At 36.1% G+C, this 14,561-nt stretch overlaps 1 protein-coding gene across 4 annotated transcripts in view; it reads right to left on the bottom strand.

Annotated features, from left to right (window-relative positions):
* The window catches only part of LOC136034498 (uncharacterized), a 57,536-nt gene that overhangs the window by 32,596 nt on the left and 10,379 nt on the right, over positions 1-14,561 (bottom strand). The window contains exon 1 of one of the 4 annotated variants that reach the window (XM_065715714.1): positions 12,057-12,130. The exons of 2 other annotated variants lie outside the window; for them this stretch is intronic. The gene's annotated coding sequence lies outside the window, so the exon portion shown is untranslated. Of the gene's footprint in view, positions 1-9,190; positions 9,303-12,056; positions 12,131-14,561 lie in introns of those variants that run through there. One more of the 4 variants, XM_065715715.1, reaches the window with a different exon arrangement.

Raw genomic sequence — 14,561 nt, 5'->3', positions numbered from 1 at the left:
ATATGCGCAGGTTTCATGGAACTGTTGGCCAAGACTTGACCACAAAGAACGCACTGTGCATTCACTGGATCAGACTTTGTCGCACTAAATCCGAGCCCTAGGTATTCTGACAAATATCGACGCACTTTGACCGATGATTCGTCATATTTCTTCTTTTTAGGTGCAGGTTCAAAGTTTTGGGTACCATCATTCGGCTTCTTGTTATTCCTGATCAGGAATCTATCCATCTTTGTTTGCAACCACAATTCACAAACTTCGTGTTTCAACAGATGACAAGATACTGAACCCGCTGAGTTTAAATCGAGACCTTACGGCTATGGAGAAAAATTAGCGGGTTACTGAAAGCGAAAGTTTTGAAAATGAGTCTGAAATTACGTACAATGGGTTATGTTATCTGATTTTGAGGGAAATGTTGGAACTGAGTCAGAAACAAGTTTTAAAGATGTAGACTAAATTAATTTTGGGACCTTCACGTACCCCCTGGGGTACGCGTACCACCGGTTGGGAACCACTGGTCTAACAAACGAATAATATTTTTCAGCTTCTAAATTGTCTCTGACTTTCAATCCAAATTCTTTCTTTTTATGTTCAAATTAAAAAAGAATTTTTTATCACTTCAAAACTTCGATTTAATGATAAATCTCGTGGAAAACATCAAAACTTTCAAACTTGTTGTCAAACAGCATCAAAATGTCAAAACCTTTTGTCCATGTCTAATTAAGTTGTGTTCACTTGAATTATCAGACCTAAGTGAATCTGAATGGAACCATAGAGGTTGCAGGTCAGTAACATAAACACTAAGACGCATGATCAGATCCACACCTTAGTGTGTCCAGTAGGATTATAATGCAATATATACAATAGGGTATCATAAATGAATGAAACTGAAAACAAACAGAAATTACAATAAATAGCAAAGTGAAACTCAAGCAAAACGAGCAAAAATTAATATAAGTAGGGCTGATATTCCCCATACCCTCTCAAGACCAGAATGAAGTTTGTACTTTACAAAAAAACAACAACAGAAAAAAAACAAATGACTGTGGATTATCAGTTTTTTGACATATACTGGTATTTATTCCTTAGAAGTTTTGATAATTTCTTAGTTATGAAAGTAAGAAAAATGAAAACGTTTTAAACGTATTTTGTTTTTAGTAAAGTGCAAATTGCGTTCTAGTCTTGAGAAGGCATGGGGGTTATCTGCCCTTCTTGTGTTAATTTTTGCTGGTTTTGACTTTGACTTGACTATTTATTGTAATTTCTGTTCGTTTTGAATTCATTTATTTATTGATATTGATTTGTTGTAGTTTTACACTTGGAACATTATTTGACTTTATTTCTGCTCATTTTTGGCCTAATGGAGCTCTTTACTCTTGTTTGTAATGCTTATTTTGTGGAAAATGTTTTTTTAATAAATTTCTGTTCAGTTTTTATTAACATAGTCTTTATCATGGAAAAAACAATATTTTATATTTTCTAATTTTTTTTTCTCTATAATAATCCATAGTATGGGTTGCTATGTTTATGTTAGAAAACTTTTTTTGCGAATTTTTAATCCTGACACAAACAGTATTTTCAATTTAATTTAATAGCTTCTAATGTTGACCTGAAAGATAAAACTTAGAATTGCTCCCAAAAGATACTATCTATGCTTTTTGACAACCTGGACACACTTACACTCTTTTTATTTGTTTAAATTGTAATGGCCGAATTAGTAATAGTAGTATTTAAAAGTTTCAACTTATTACCCCTAGTCGTTCTCAATATATGTTGCTTAGGTGTCTTATTGGCAACCATAAGCACAATGCTTTTTGGTTTATTTTAAAGTAGCATTTAAAAGCATAATGGACCAATGGGATAATCGTTTGTGTGTGTGTGGGGGGGGGGGGTTGACATGCCTAATATCCCTAAAGACATAGTTGCTGGACCACTCTACTAGGCTGAACAAAATGTCTGTCTCAGAATTTTGACTTGATGCGTTCGGAAAATGAAGGGGCTTGAGAGAAGGGCTGCTTGCCCTCCAATCTCTTGTTACTCTTTAAAAGGGTACCATAACTTTTAATTTTGATTTGAATTAGCTCGTTTAAAAGTTTCAATATTTCTTGCTGTTATAGAGTTGTGCTGTCTATGTGGTTCCCAACCGGTGGTACGCGTACCCCAGGGGTAAGCGAAACCCTCGCAGGGGGTACGCGAAGGTCCCAAAATTAATTCAGTCTACATCTTTAAAACTTGTTTCTGACTCAGTTCCAACATTTCCCTCAAAATCAGATAACATAACCCATTGTACGTAATTTCAGACTCATTTTCAAAACTTTCGCTTTCAGTAACCCGCTAATTTTTCTCCATAGCCGTAAGGTCTCGATTTAAACTCAGCGGGTTCAGTATCTTGTCATCTGTTGAAACACGAAGTTCGTGAATTGTGGTTGCAAACAAAGATGGATAGATTCCTGATCAGGAATAACAAGAAGCCGAATGATGGTACCCAAAACTCTGAACCTGCACCTAAGAAGAAGAAATATGACGAATCATCGGTCAAAGTGCGTCGATATTTGTCAGAATACCTAGGGCTCGGATTTAGTGCGACAAAGTCTGATCCAGTGAATGCACAGTGCGTTCTTTGTGGTCAAGTCTTGGCCAACAGCTCCATGAAACCTGCGCATATGAACCGGCATCTCAGTACTGTGCACCCTTCTCATGTCGGTAAGCCCATAGAGTTTTTCAAGCGTAAACAAGAAGCATTCGCTAGTAACTGTTTGGAAATTGCAAAAGTGGCATCAGTTTCTTCAAAGGCTCTCCGGGCTTCGTATGCTGTTTCATATTTAGTTGCGAAACAGAAAAAACCGCACACCATCACCGAATGTCTGATATTACCAGCACTAGTGAAAGTCAGTGAAATAATGTTTGACACGAAAACTGCTACTGCCCTTCAGTCTATACCTGTGTCGAACAATACCATTTCAAGAAGGATAGAAGACATTGCAAGCGATATTGTCATGCAGGTTATTGAGCAAATAAAGTTGAACGAAGATGTTTGCGTTACAGCTTGACGAAAGCACGGATGTGTCAGGTGAAGCCCAGGTGATCGTCTTTGTTCGATATCAAGACTGTTCTGACATAAGAGAAAATATTCTGTTTTGTCAAAACCTACAGTCAAGAACAACAGGAGAAGAACTATTCAAGGTGATTGACAAATTCTTCGCAGAAGGGGGCATCTTGTGGGACTGGTGTCTATCAGTTTGCAGTGATGGAGCTGCCGCCCTAACAGGGAAGAATAATGGGCTCATGGCCTGGATAAGGAAGAAAAATCCAAAGGTGAAGTGGTTGCACTGCATCATTCACAGGCAAGCTCTTGCATCGAAAAGGATGAACGCACATCTGCACGAGACCCTCAACGAGGCTGTAAAAGTGATCAACTTCATCAAAGCTCGACCACTGAACTCAAGAATGTTCAAGTTGCTGTGCCAAGAGATGGGTTCAGAACATCAACATTTACTTCTGCACACAGAAGTTCGCTGGTTGTCTCGTGGGAAGATTTTAAACAGACTTTTCGAGCTTCGACAAGAAGTTCATATGTTTCTTCTGGAGCAAAAATCTGCATTCAGTTCACTTTTTGAAAACCAGGACTGGGTCTGCAGGCTGGCCTATCTTGCGGATATTTTCGACAAACTGAATGACTTGAATCTGTCAATGCAAGGTTTCCGGACGGACGAACTCTCCCTGAATTCGAAGATGTGTGCTTTCATCAAGAAATTGGAGTTCTGGCTTAAAAAGGTTCAAAGAAACAGCGTTAGTGTCTTCCCGACCCTTGACAAGTTTGCGGACGATAGTGAAATTGATAACCTCAACACAATCTGTGATTGTATTCGGGAGCATCTGACAAAGTTGCGAGATGAACTTGTGTCATATTTCCCATCGATTATGAACCAAGATAGAACGCAGGATTGGATCCAAAATCCATTTGTTGAAGACGTGACCTCAAGCTCCGGTCTTAGTGACAAGCTTACAGAGAATCTGATCGAACTTGCCAGTGATCGCGCCTTAGAACTGAAATTCCAAAATGTAACTGTTTCCCAGTTTTGGCTGGAGGTGAAAGGAGAATGCAAGGAACTAAGTGAAATCGCCATGTCTGCTTTGTTACCATTCGGATCCACTTACCTTTGTGAAGTGTCATTTTCGGCAATGTCATTGATCAAAACCAAACACAGAAACAGACTGAGTGTACAAAATGACCTTATAATTGCCGTTAGTGACATCGAGCCAAGATTTGATAATATTTTAGCAAAAAAGCAGCCTCAAGTTTCTCATTGATTTTGTACGTACATTTAAGCACCGTCATATTGGACAATAAATCTCGTGTTTTTGAAAATCTGATTTTAGTTAAGAAAAAAGTAAAACAACGATTCTCAAGAAAGGGGTACGCAAACTTTTTGGGCCTTGACTAGGGGTACGCGGACCGAAAAAGGTTGGGAACCACTGTGTTAGACCATGGTTATCTTTGTTGATGAGCAATTTGCACCTTTCCCTACTTGGTGCGCCTATTATTGGTTCCCAATATCCTTGGAATGAGTAGCTCCAAAAATACAATTCTGGCAAGTTAGGGATAAATACACAGCAATAATTGGGCTTTATAAAATCGTATTTTAAATTTTAATATTCAACAAGGCCAACAATAAAAAAAATGATAAGGTTCAATTGTCTAGAATTTCAATGCAATATTTTTAAGTCCCTAACTAAATTGTTGCTCCTGCAATACTTTTGTTGGTGAAGCCAAAAAAGGGCTTCTGCAACTGTTCATGTTGCCCAGGCAATGTAAATCTAGTTTAAAACTTCGAATTGTTTTCCATGTAACCACTGTTTAACCAAAAATTCCAACCAAAGGCCGTTTTGATCCGTACATAGTACTAGGCAGTGGTGTATTTAGAGGAGGCCTAAAGGGTCTACCCCTTCCCGAAGTTCCCAAAGAATTTTTTAAGAGTTTAATGTCTTACTCTCAGCACCCTTCTTGATCTTTTTTGTATACTTTGATAATAAATTGAAAGTGCTCCACAGCAATAATTTTTTTTCCCTTTACAGATCTTTCATACATCTGTTTAAGCCTAGATACAGTACTTTTAAGATCTGTATCAAGCTCTTAGCTGACAATTGTCATTCTTTTGATCATTCATCCCTTTTTGCGAGTCTCCAGCAAGTCTTAAATCAGAATAGTTTACTTGTAAATCCTGACTGTGGTAATATACTAACTCTCTTTAATGCCTCAGAGAAGTTAAAAAATTCTTAAACCTTTTTATAGTTATAAAGCAGCTGCCATAGGTCCATAACTCTATCTGAGAGGCTAAACTGCACAGCAGAGTTTTTTTTTTTTACAGAGTTTGTATTTACTTAGTTGTTTTAGGAATAATATATTGATTGTCTAACTGTTCTTTTTTCCTCAAATTCAAAACACATAGAGAGAAGAAGTTTTTTTTTTATTTCTTGAGAAAGATGGAGTGAAATGAAGATGGATAGCCTACAAGAATTAGAGTTACAGTGGCTGGTTTATAATTGCCAACTTTCTAAAATCATACCTCAAACTAATAAAAAAACATCTGTTCACACGACTGTTGCTTGTTTTAACCAACAATAGGTGCCATAAAATCCTTGTTGAATAAGAGAAAAGGATTGATGATGAAACAGGGTAACATAAACGGATTGTATGGAGGATTACATGGAAAAACGCTTTGATAGCGGTAGTAGCATGTTTGATTTGTACAAGGACACCCATGCAGAGATACAACAACAGCATACACTTGCCATTTACACATATTGTTTAAATGTTGCACTGGTGAAGGGCTCTGGACTGGACTTAATTCAAATGTTATATGGACTTGAAAGAAGTTGCAGTTTTTTTTTTTTTCCCCCACATGAACTGAGACATTAGCTTCTGCTCTGCTGCACACAAGATCAAAAACTTCTTCACTTTTGTGACATGTGGTGGCTTAAGAGACATATTAGTACTGTCACTTTCCAGGAGCTTTCGCTTGCTGTTGTTAAAGTACTGGATAGCCTTGCTGACAGCAAAAGTTGCAGAGTGGTTTGATATTGGCTAATGAGGTGAGTGATTTAACTTAAAAAAACAGCTTGTTCTTTTTGTTTGTTTCTATAACAATGATCAATTACAAGAAAGATTTTTTTTGCGTTTTGACACTGCAAATGAGTTGCCTGGCATATGATTTTCAAACAAGATTATTAGTCCCTGCTTAAAGTTTGGACTAGACATGGACAAGTTAGTTGGAACTGATGGAACTGGCATATGATTTTCAAACAAGATTATTAGTCCCTGCTTAGAGTTTGGACTAGACATGGACAAGTTAGTTGGAGCTTTAATGGAGGTAGTAGCATGTCTGGTTTGTACAAAGACGCCCATGCAGTAATACTCCAGTAGTATGCATTTGCCATTTATACACATTGTTTAAACATTGCACTGGTGAAGGGCCCAAGACTGGACTTGCTTCAAATGTTATATAAACTTGAAAGAAGTTGCAGTTTTTTTCCCTGTTCCCCCACATGAACTGAGTCATTAGCTTCTGCTCTTCTGCATAGAAAAACGAAAAGTTCTTTACTTTTGTGACACATGGTGGCTTGAGAGGCATTCTAGTACTGTCACTTTTCTGGAGCTTTTCCCTACTATTGTTGGAGTACTGAAGAGGTTTGCTGACAACTAGTTTGATTCAGGTCTAATGGCAAAAGCCATCTCCTTTGGAGCAGCCATCACCAGGTTCAGGTGCATATTACCACTGATTCATGTTGAGTACAACTCTGCTTTCAAATTCCGTTTCACTACAGAAGGAAAAACTATATCTACTTACCTATTGTGAACATAATAACATATGCAAGCATACATTATAAAGCTAATGGAAGTGGATTTTCCTTCTTTTTATGGAAAGCAGTCCGGACAGCTGCCTGAATACCCAGACGTCAACATGAATGATTCTCCTCTTCATTACAAATGTTTAGTCTTTTCCCTATACCTCAAGCAACTATTTGAAAAATACTATACAAGATTTCTACACCAACAATTTACAGCATTTCAAATTCAACTTCTGTTCCCTTGTTGCATTGTTGATGCTGTTATTAGCCAAAGATGTGACGAAGCTGCAAAAATACAAGCTGTTTTTATCTCTGAGATGAGCCTCACCATCCTGATAAAGTTTCTGAATTTCTTGGGGCATGCAGCAACTGTTTTTTTGTTGTTTTTTTTTTTCAATTCTACATTCACTCTTGATTGCTTTTAGATAAAGAGTATGGCAATCTTACAAAATCTTCCTTTGAATGCATGGTCAATACTCCTGGAATTTATAGACTGAATACTCTAGCTTAAAAGTGTAAACCTTCACAAGACATTAACCTCATTGTGGATGCACCTTTACCAACTTTTATTAAAAAAGCACATTTCAGACAGGTTATTGATATTTCAAAAAACTTAGATGTGCTCTGATGTTGATGATCTGTTCTGTGTGGGTCGATTGATGATTATGTATTTATCTTTTCTTTGCAAAAAAAAAGATGTAAGTTCTGGTTATCAGTATTGACATAGATTTGTTGGTTCTCCTAGTCCATAACCAAAAAGGAAGCAACAAGTTGAAAACTAGCCTAATTCTAGGCATTTTAGTATTCCAAAAGCAAAGTAGGCGCTCTAGCTGACATTCTGTTCTTTGGTTTTGACAATATGTCAAGACTACATGGTATCAGTAAGCTGGCCAGGCTTGTGCTTGCAAAAAATGACAAGTATTTTCACAAAGCTGCTTCAGTGTTCAACTAAGACTCAGTATCAAAGGATGAACAAAGTTAGAGCTTGAGAACAAGCACTGCTTGACCTTTATAAGGCAAAATAGGGTGCAATGTCCCTTTTCCTGTGACACAGGGTTTTAGTCATCAAACTGTCAATATCAATACCTTTTGTCAGCTCTGATAAACTTTTACCCTTGTTACCTTGTGCAAAAGAGATCTAGATCAAGCAGGAAAAGTTATATATGTACCAGCCAGCCTGTGGGCTATAAATTGACAGGGCCAGGCAGCTTGAGTACTTGTACTTCTCACAAGCCAATCAAACTGAGTATGATTACGATTTCTTGTTGGCATTCAGAAAATAACAGAATTAGCAGTAATTTCATGAGTTGTTCAAAGTTTGTTTGTTGGAAGCCAAAAGAAGCCTCTTTAGGATTCCAGGAGCTTTTTAGACAAAGAAGAAGAGATGAAACAGAGAGCATCCATAAAAGATTCGTAGCAATAATTTCTGAACCTGTTCAATTTTATTGCTTTCTTTTTTTTATATAGACAGAATGCCGAACAGGACATGCATATTTTAGTAGTGGGCAGATGAGCATATGAAAATTAATGTTAGTTTATCCTTCAGAAGATATCACTACCCCTAGCAGGGTAGTGCTGTTGCTGAGGAGGTTTGCATCTATTGGTGGTTTGAATTCACATTGGCTTGTTGTAAGAACTGAAAATGTCTGAAATTTGAAACTGAACATTTATCTTTACTTACAACCATAGTCAGCTTTGCTGCATCAGAAATAATTTATTCCATGTAATTGAAAGTTTGGCTTTTACCTGCTCTAAATACTACCTCAACTACAAACAGATCATCTACATGTTTCTATCTTTTGTCAAGCCCAACAGTTTCTTCATTTATCAAGAACTTGCTTACTATTCAAGGATTGGTTTGCTACTGGCTCGATTTGAGTATATTTTCAAAATTGCAGGATTGAAACATGCTGAACCAAGGGTTTTGGTTGCCAATGGCTTATTTGAAGTATGTTTTCAGGATTACAGACTTATAAAAACAGCTAGAATCTATACTTGCCTTGCTATTGGCTTTTTAGCAAGCTTCTTTCAGGGCTTGGTTTAAGCTTGTAGTAAGGCGAAAATTGGACACTTAGCAGGCTTGAAGCAAGCTTGTTTGCAGCTTTTTAAAAGCTTATGACAAACTTACTGACCTTTAAAAGTTGAATGAAGCTTAATGCAAGAAAATATGCCTATACTCTTTAGTGACCTTAGTTTACACAGGCCATACAAAACAAACTTTGAAATATGCTGATTGAAACTTGCCAGTCAGCAAAACCAACCAAGTTTATCCAATCCTAGTGAAATTCCTGGGAATTAAGTTAAGGTTACTGATAGAAAAGAGATTAAAAAAGAAGGAATATACCATTTGATTGTCCACTGCTGTCACAACTGTATCTCAGTCCCCCTCCAATGGGAGGATTGCAGGGGGAAGCTATAAGGCTACCTGTAGTCTTAGGCTAAACACAAAAGTTTATTTTTTTTTTCTTTTTCACTGGCTTTACTTGGCATTCTGAACTAATTGATGCTGAATAAGAAAAATAAACATATAAACCAAATCAGTAAAATGGAAAGAAAACTTTAAATATGTGTGTTATAAAAGTGAAACCTTGTAAACTAGATCTTCTGCTTAATTGAAGTACAACAAATTGTTTTCAGCTTCATAACTTTGCTCAATTCCATTTTATTAGGTTTTAAAGATATGCAAATACATTTCCTAAATTTGAAAAAAAAACATTGATATGGCTCAAAATTCTACTCAAATAACAGGAATTGCATTTCCAGAACTAAAGGCAGAGAAAAAGCAACTAGTAACTGAAAATTAAGGTAAAATGTTATTTTGTCAAAATTTCAATAACCTGTCATGTAGGCAAATTTCAGGGCCCTCTAGAGGGAGAAGGAGTGGAGGTTTGTACTTTAAAATACCTTCCCGGGACACACTTTAGCCTGTAGACACATCCCTGAAAGTTTCATTTTCCTTATCTAACCTCTTTCCAAGATAACCAAAAGCAGCAAAATTCCCATTTCATTTAAAGCTTTCTTTATGAAATCTCCCACCCCACCCGCAGATGACCAGCTTTCTGTTTAGCCCTAGACGGTCGGCCAAAAATAACAATCTTCGGTAATCTGTCATCCTTCTTCCGCAAAGTGTGCCCTAGCCATCTTAATCTTTCTCTCATTACAGCCATAGAAAGCAGGATAATATCTCGAAATTTTGATTGGACCATTCTGATAAAAAAATTATATCTGTGGATTACTTTCAGAATTTAGCATACTTAAATTTGAAGAAAGATCTGTTTTCACTTAAGTTGTGATCCTTTTTAAGATCACAAGGGATCACAACGTGCGGCAAATATTTTCGGGACCCCCCCCCCCCCTCCAATGAAAATATTCTCCCACAAAAATTTCCTCTATTGAGAATTTTATTAAGAACTTAAATGTTTGGGTGGTTCTTTTTCAAATCGTCGCATACAACTTTTTATTATATTTAGCTAATGCCCAAACTTTGTTTTTTTGCACTTAAGAAAAACTTTTTTGCTGAAAGAAGTAGGCCTAGTCCGTTTTTTGTAAGTCAAAACTGATTGGAGATCAATCAGCCATGGGGGTATTTTCCGGGGTAAATACCCCCCCCCCCCTTAACGAAAAATAGAATCATCGTTTAAACACTTTCAGAAACGCTTAGGCCTATTAGCTTATTCATGATAAGAAAGCAATATGGAGCAACCTCCCTCACGTGATAGGCTAATTAATGTGTGTTTTAAATTATGATGTTGGTCCTTACACTATTTTGAAATTTTTTTTTGTTCGTCGTCTTTCAAATTTAAGTTTAAATTACTAACAATAAAATAAAATTAGTTATTCAGTCAACCCTAACATTAAAAAGATTGTTTTTAGTTGCTAGCCAGCTAAACAAATGAATTTCAATTAACCTTAAAGGAAATGACAACAAGCTATTGTTGTCTTTTCATGTGTCATTATTTGGTTCCTTGTTGGGTTTAAAATATTCAATAACATATCACCCGCGAGACGGTTAGTTATCTGATTGTTTCGTACTTAGACAGGGAGATGTTTCAAAACAGTGCATTTTAATGTCAAAACATCCCAGCTCTCATTGAACCGCCAGATGAATACATAGGGTAATTAGTTCTGAGGAAGTGACAAACAGAAACACCGTCACAGAAAGAGAGAGAGGGATAGACATACAGAGAAAAACACACATAAGGTCCTTACGCCAAAGTTTTTTTTTAGAACATTCAAAAAAGCTCATTACTCTTATTAAACAGACCGTGTATTTCAGGAGTCATTCTTAAACAATTGGGATAGAAGTCACATTTTAGCGTAAAGAGCGAGGAATTGAGGAGAGGACAGCCCCCCTTACATTAGTAATAATTTTTGTTCGTTTAAGTTTTAATATCGCTACTTATTTTCAGTTTTTTCTTTCACTTTAATTCCCTTTTGAATCAAAATGCTTGACAAATATCTTCCCGGGACATGCTTTAAAAATAATTGCATCAGATTTAGAGTAGGCTATATATATATTTGGTTTGGGACGGAAGTTAGTAGCTTAACTCTGTAAGCTAAGCCGGAACCAACCTTGCTCTAAATGGGTACCTGAAGAAATCGGAGAAAATAAGCAGGAAAGATGTGCAAAACGGCCGAATCGTTTTCCCCCAACCTCCCTTGCGCGTCCCGACTGAAGGACCACGTGATCGAGATCAGCACCACGATTTTGGGCCCTAAGGGACCTGTGGCGTCATAATTACTAACTTTCGTTTTGAACTCGAAATTTCACTTCGCTTTTTCTTGTCCTCTAGAGGCGTAATTCTTTGCTCCTCGCTTTTATTTTTACATGTTCTGATACTCGCTTTTGCATGTCTGTTAGCTAAACAATCATTTCTTCTTCGCTTTCATTTTTAACACAAAAATTGGAGGGCAACTAGGCCTCCTCCCCTACCTCTTTTTTATCAGAAAGTTTTGTCGTCCGATCATAACTATGAGAAAGCCATTAAACAAAAAAAAAAAATTAAATGCAAATGTGCAGTGAGCCAAAATCTAAACATGTAAATAATGACGAAGACCACACTGCCTTTCCATAATACAACAACAAAAGAGAGAATAATGAGGATTTTTTTTCCCAAGACAGTGAACCAACAAAACCTATTTGAATATTTCGGCCCTATATCTAAGGGCCGTCTTCAGCAAAGAAAAAATAAAAACAATAAAACACTTACAATAAAAGTTCTCAGTTAAAAATCCATTTTTTTAAAATAGCCTTGGCATCATTACTTCTTAACGAAAAGTTCAGCCAAGACTGTCTGATAAAAGCTAACATTTTACAAGATAAAAAGGTTCATTCATTTCACTAACTGTATTTATTAAAAATTGGAATGATTTCTTATTGCGATATTTGCCTTCTCTGCAGCTAATCTGATAGTTCTTTTGGGATTGGGCTTGTTCCTATTTTTGTTTTATTTTGAATTAGATTATTTTCTATAATTAATTTTGTGTACATAGGGTTGAGTGCGTATTCACCCAAGTCTCTATTTAGGGATGTATTATTATTTAAGTTTCGTTTGATTTCGATTGCCTCGCGGACAGTTTGTTTGATTCCTAGGTCATTGCTAATTAGAATTGTTTCGTCAAATAGAACATAATGGTTTGGATTTTCAAAAATATGATTACTTAAAGCTGAATCGAAAGATATGGAGTTATTTTTAGATTTTAATGCTTTTTCAATACTTTCTTTGTGTTGCTGTAATCTTGTTCCTAAATTTTGGTGGGTTCGACCAATGTAATAATTTCCACAACTACATGGTATTTGATACACCCCTCGTAGACGAGTAATTGGGGTTTTATCCTTACCAGAATTGACAAGGTTCATTATACTTAAATTGCTTGTGAATACAACACGTAAATTGTTCTTTAAACAAACTTTTTTCAGTTTTGAAGTAATTTTCGGAATATAAGGTAGGTAAATCGTGCTTGTGGGTTTATTCGAATCATTTACTGGTGTGGGATTTAAGGCTCCAGAAGAATGCATCTTTAATCTTTGAGCAATAACAGTATTTATGAGAGAAATTGGGTACCCGTTGCCAAAAAGTATGTCTGTAATAAAATTTAATTCTTTTTTGACATACGGCTCTGAACAGATATTAAGTACTCTATCCACAAGAGATATTACCACACCTCTTTTAACCTGTGGAGGATGGTTAGATTTGAAGTGAAGGTATCTATTATTATGCGTAGGTTTTCTGTAAACCGTAAAATCAAGTTTATTCACACTGCATATTATCAATACATCTAAAAAAGGTATTTTTCCATCTCTTTCGGTCTCTAGAGTGAATTGCAGGTTTCTATCGTAAGTATTTAAATGTTCTAGAAAACCTTTAAGTTCACTTTCGCCATAATTCAAAACTGAAATTACGTCGTCCATGAAACGTCCCCAAAACACATGATTAAGAAAATACGAATCTAGGGCCCAATTTTCAAGATTCTCGACGAAAATATTTGCGAGTAGGCCTGATAGAGGTGCTCCCATAGGAAGGCCCCTTACCTGTTTGTAATATGAATCTCGAAACTGGAAGTGCATGGAATATTTGTTACATAATTTAACCAAATGCATTGGAACATCAATGTCTAGATCTATTGCTGACTCTTCGATTAGATGGTAATTGTTTTCCAATTTATTTTGTAATAATTGTTCAGATTTTGAAACATCAATACTAGTATACATAGAAACTATGTCAAAGCTGCTTAATATGGAATTTTCAGAAATGTCTATTTGTTTCATTTTTTCTATAAGTCAACTGAATTTTTTGTATAAGATTTTTGGGAGTGAAGCAATGGTTTAAATGCAGTGCATAACCATTTTCCAATGTTTGAGGCAGGTGATTTTGTACTAGCTACAATGGGTCTTAGAGGAATGCCTTCTTTGTGCAATTTTGGTAATCCACAAAACTTTGAGCAAAAAACACCACGAGGGAGGAAATTATTGTACAACTGTGGAGTGATTCTGCCATTTTCTTTCAAAGTTTTTAATTCTTTTATTACTTTTTGAGCAAATTGATGAACATCCTAAGTAACAAGGATGAAAAAACAAAAATAAATATATGGTGAAGAAAGCTCCTGGCGCTTTGTGGGGAACATGATCTGATGATTACTTGCCTTTCGGGACCAACTCCAAGTGTTGTAGATTATGCGCTAATTAAAACGCAATCTGTACCTGAATCAATTAATATGGGAACATTAGCTTTATTAGATCTGATCACAGAGCTATTAAGCTTTAGCAAAAGGACCGCGTCCCACGAGTAAGAAATTTCTACAATGTGGGGTTTAGAAAAGTAGGTTTAGAAAAACGAATTAGAAATGAAATAACAGATAAGATATTGAGGCATTTAAAAGACAGCTCTTGGAATCGCATGTAAAAAATAAGTTGAAAGCGTTAGAGGACAATGAAAAAGATGCACATGGTGTAATTATGCAGTTAAATGAAATAAATGAGCAGTTGTGTAGAGTCGTGTGGCCTGCCAAAAAAATATATAAAAAAGAATTAGCCATATTTGATTTGAATTGCAAGTTAATTAAATAAAAAAAAACTATCTTTTTGTAACTGAAAGTAAGGAGCCACATTAAAACTTAAAACGAGCAGAAATTACTCCGTGAATAACAGGGGCTGTTCCCTTCTCAACGCCCCGCTCTTTACGCTAAAGTTTGACTCTTTCTCTCAAATCTGCTTT

The sequence above is a fragment of the Artemia franciscana genome, chromosome 13 (genome assembly GCF_032884065.1).
Source record: "Artemia franciscana chromosome 13, ASM3288406v1, whole genome shotgun sequence".
Classification (NCBI taxonomy): Eukaryota; Metazoa; Arthropoda; class Branchiopoda; order Anostraca; family Artemiidae; genus Artemia; species Artemia franciscana.
The sequence above is the reverse complement of the archived record's forward strand: the minus strand, read 5'-3'. Positions and strand labels throughout refer to the sequence as shown.